The 4,497-nt window shown below is 54.5% G+C and overlaps 1 pseudogene; it reads left to right on the top strand.

The window, feature by feature from the left end:
* The first annotated feature begins 566 nt into the window (after positions 1 to 566).
* Positions 567 to 689, top strand: LOC111745424 (annotated as a pseudogene).
* The last annotated feature ends 3,808 nt before the right edge of the window (positions 690 to 4,497 follow it).

The following is a 4,497-nucleotide window of genomic DNA, read 5'->3' as shown; positions in this document are numbered from 1 at the left end:
CTTTTTCGGTGCTGACAATTCCGTTGTCTGGATGGACTGCCCTTTATTTATCCATTCAGCTACTCAATGGATACATCTTGGTGGCTTCCGAGTTTTGGCAATTATGAATAAAACTGCTAGAAACATCTAGGTGCAGGTGTGTGTGTGGACAGACGTTTTCAGCTTCTTCGGGTGAATGCCAAGGAGTGCACTTGCTGGATCGTACCGCGGGAAGACGCTTAGTTTTATAAGAAGCCACTGGACTGTCCTCCAAAGCGGCCGTGCTGTCTTGTGTTTCCACCAGCAGTGAATGAGAGCTCCCGAGGCTGCACATCCTCGCCAGCGGCGGGTGCGGCCGGCACTCCGGACGTTGGCTGTTCTAACAGGCGCGTAGTGGTGTCTCGCCATTGTTTTAATTTGCAATTCCCTGATGACATGTGACGTGGAGCATCTCTCCCTTACTCTTCTCCTTTCTCCTTCTTCTTCTCCCTTCCTGCCTTTTCTCCTTTATTTCTTTTAGCAAGGTGGCGCAGTTAGGATAACCTGCTGACAGTCATCTACCAGGCAGCTTCTCCTCAAATTTTTAAAACTGCGATGGTATCTATAGCCCTGAACAAGCCCGATCCCGTCCGATCTTGGAAGCTAAGCAGGGTCGGGCCTGGTTAGTCCTTGGATGGGAGGCCACCTGGGAAGACCAGGTGCTGTAGGCATGAAAAATGAAAATAAAATAAGGGATGGTAAGCTGACAAGTTCCTTGAAATCTGTGAGGTCAACCAAGGGTTGCCTCGCCTACAAAGAAAAAAGAAATAAAAAATAAAACCGTGGTGGTGCTTTTCCAGTCTCAGGGGCTCTCAGTGGCCTCTGTACGTGCGCGGAATAATGGGGGCCTGGGCCGTGATTCAGCCGCCGCCTGAGTGCCCAGGATGCATTGCTTTTCTCTGCAGTGAATAGGCCAGCTCTCTGTTGCTTTTCCACAGATGCATTGTTATTGACTAGTTTTGAAGGGAAATTTATTTTCCTCCGCCCTCCTAAACCACAACTCTGACGCCTCCTCCTCCTCCTCTTCATAATAGTCACAGTAGGATGTTCAATTATAGCTAAAAGCCCTAGATTTAAGTGACAGATTAAGAGGCTCGGCAGGTTGCTACTATAATGTTCATTTCACCTGTGGGTTTATTTTTCTAATCTGCAGGCATTGGGCTTTTGGTAAGCCTTTTGACAAGGTGCTGTTTGCTGATGCATCCTATGGCTGTCCAGCCCCCTCCGCTGGGTGCACGGTTTTGGGGAGAGGCCAACTGGTGGGTGCCTGTCTGCAGGACGCTGTCCACAGCCATGGCACCTTTGATTCCGATCCGGGGCCAGCCTCGTCGAGTGTTCTGAGAGCAGGAAGAAGCCCTCCAGATCCCCCTGCCCCTGCCGTAGCCACCAGCCCCTGGCACAGAGCCTGGCACACAGTGGGTGCTCCATAAAGCCTGCGGGATGAAATCATAAAGTGCTCCAAAGCAGAGAGCCTTAAGTGTCTGCATTTGCTTCAGATGGAGATCAGGGGGGAGCTACAAATGCCACCCACTCTAGACATTACAGAACAAAGGAGAACCTTCTCCTCCTCCGTTTTGGCTTTGCTGGCCTCCGAAGGCCTATTTCTGCTCTCGGACGTTCTGCCCTCTCCCTGTCCTTCCCCAAGGACCCTTCCCACGCGCCTTTGACCTGCTTGGGGTCCCACAGGAAGCTGCAATCGGCCGCTTGCCTCTGCAGGTGGGACCTTCTCTTAACCGGAGGCCAGGGCGTCACAGGGACTTTGCACTTTAATAAGAATGTGAGACTTGTAGATTCCAAGGAAAGAGGTGCCCAGGGCGGCATTTCAGATACTCCTTTCAGGTCGAGCAGGAGCTGCCGGGAGTTCTTCCCCTGTGAGGGCGGCTGCTGTCTCGGACACCAGGGAGCTTCCTCGTCCAACCAACGAGGTGGCAGGGATGGCGAGGGAGTCAGGCCCCGCTGCTTTCGATTGGGGTCGGCTCCTGTCCCGCCGCAGACGCTGGGCTGAGGGCACTGAGCCTCCTCCAGGTTGCACCCTGCCTCCTGCTCCTGCTCCCCAGATCTTTCGCAGCCCCAGGGTTCCTGTGCTCTGAGCACTGGGTGCGGGCTGTCCTTCCACAGCCTGCTCAGGCTGGTGCCTCCTTCGGGGGCCTCCTCTCGGGCTGGGGCTGGACTGCACTCTTGTGTGACTAGGGCATCTCTCTTAGGTGCTCCTGGGGTGCCCCAGACTTCCCGTCACTGTATCTGCGTTTCCTGTGTTTCCTCCCAGCGGCAAGAGGCAAAGGAGGAGGACAGGAAAGAAGAGATTAATGGCTTAGGCGCCCAGTTCCTGCTCTTCCAGCGAGTCTAACGACGAATCGCCAATGTGGCTCTGAGGGAGAACTCACTCCCCTGTGGGTTTGGGTCCCTGTCCCGAGAGCCGGTGCTACTAGATCCTCTCACAGAGCCCTGGCGCCTGGTCTTAGAGCCGTGAGGGACCATCCGATGGATAACCAGACCCTGGTTTCCCCGACCGTCTCCTCGATCCCTTACCATCTCCTCGATCCCTTACCATCTCCTCGATCCCTTACCGTCAGTCAGTGCTTGCATGCTGTTGGTCTTTTATGTTTAGCCTTTATCCGGTAATGGCAAATTATTTGAACAAGAGGCAAGCTGTACAGCAGGAAGCTGGGAAGGTCAGGGGAGTCATGTCTAAGAACTGCGGCTGGAGGGCTGACGGCCCTTCCCCTGGAGCCTGAGCTTCAGGCAATGGCTGGGCCCACTCCGTTCTGCCAGAAATGCATCGGCCATCTGTCCCAGGATCTTTGCCTCTCTCTCTTTTGTTTTTATGTTTTTACCTTTCGTCTCCCTCTGTTTCACTGAACCCTCTTTCTTTCCTCCCTGGGTCATGCCACCTTCCCCAAGAAGAAACGGGGCCCTGACAGCACCCCCTGGCCCTGTCTGCTCCCCTCCGCACATCCAAAAGCTGCTGGGTTTCCAAACCCTGCCCACATGCCTGCTCGGTCGCCCTGCACCCCACGGGGCCCCCCTGGCTTTGTTTTCTGCTGTTTCCTGCATTCGGCTTGTTCTACCCGTTGTGGCTGTAAGCTCTTTAGAGGCAATACACCCTCATTTCTTTCTGGCTCCCTTCATAGCCTGGAAGGTACTTTTAAAAATAACTTGTTTGTTGATTGGTTGTTGCAGATACTGAATTAGTAAACCTCAGGCCAGTCTAGCTTCCTGTAGGGCTGAGGTCAAGGCTAGCGTGAGCACAGAGCCTCTGAGTGAGTTTCTTTTCTGATAGGTCCGTGGAGAGCATTAGAATGGGGGTTTGAGAGCTGGGATTTGGAGCCAGAGAATTGAGGGATCGAATCCTGGCTTTGTCACCAACCAGCTGGGGGATCTTGGGCTGGGGCTGGACCGCACTCTTGTCTGACTAGGGCATCTCTCTTAGGTGCCCTAAGAGATACACAGATACACAAAATGAGACTCTCCGAGTCTCATTTTCTTCATCATTAAGATGGGGACAATAGGCTTCCGGTAGCTGTGACGATTAGCTGGGATGAGGTTTTATAGTGTCACTGCACGCTCTTTTCTTCTCTCTCCTCCTCCAGCCCCTGTTTGCCAAAGACAGAGGACAGAGGTGCCAAGCTCTGGGGCAGCATCCCCGGGGAGCTGTCAGTGTAAACTGAGAGGAAACGCACGACCCAGGAAACCCAGGTCCAGCTGGCTGGGCTGCTCACAACAGCACCAGGGCGCTAGGAAAAGTTGTTTTGACACCTCAGATGAGCAACCTGTCGTAGCTCAGACTCCAAGTCTGCTCCACCTTGTCAGCTTTCTTGGGCTGATGCCGCTGACATTGGGGCCCGGGAGAGTACAGACAGCCTCGCGCCTCTGTGGGAGGCGAGTGGCTGGCAGACACCTGCCCTCAGTGACTGGGCACACTACTACACGATGGCTTTGCTCTTACCAGGCTAGAAGGTCCAAGGGGACCTTACCAGATGCTACACAGGTGACCACCTAGGCGAGGCTGCAGAGCTCCCGGGGTGCAGGCTGTGAAAGACCCCAAGCCCAGTGCTCGGTCACAGTCCAACCCCCCGCCCTGCCTTGGTGACTCGAGCGTGGTGGTTCAGAGCAGGCACCTGGAGCCACACGGACACCATCCTTCACTGACCAGCCCTGTGACCATGACCAGTAACCCAGTCTCCTTGAGCCTCAGTTTCCCCATCTGTGAAGATGGGGATGATAACCCCAACCTCATGGGCCAGTCATGAGGATGACATGAGGTATATGCAAGGGGTCCAGCCCGGATGCTCCAGGTTCCTGGTCTGGCTCCTGCAGAAAAATGTGGGGAAATTAAAATACTTCACAGATACACAAATGCTGGTGTTTGGAGCCAAAGCTGAGCACACGCCCCTCTGGGCTGGCCGACGCCGAGCCCAAGACTGATTGTCTGCCATCTGAAATCCCCGAAGGGGTCATGGGGGCACCAGAGGTCAAATG

The sequence above is a fragment of the Pteropus vampyrus genome, unplaced genomic scaffold (genome assembly GCF_000151845.1).
Source record: "Pteropus vampyrus isolate Shadow unplaced genomic scaffold, Pvam_2.0 Scaffold154, whole genome shotgun sequence".
Lineage (NCBI taxonomy): Eukaryota > Metazoa > Chordata > Mammalia > Chiroptera > Pteropodidae > Pteropus > Pteropus vampyrus.
This window is presented reverse-complemented; position numbering and strand designations above follow the sequence as displayed.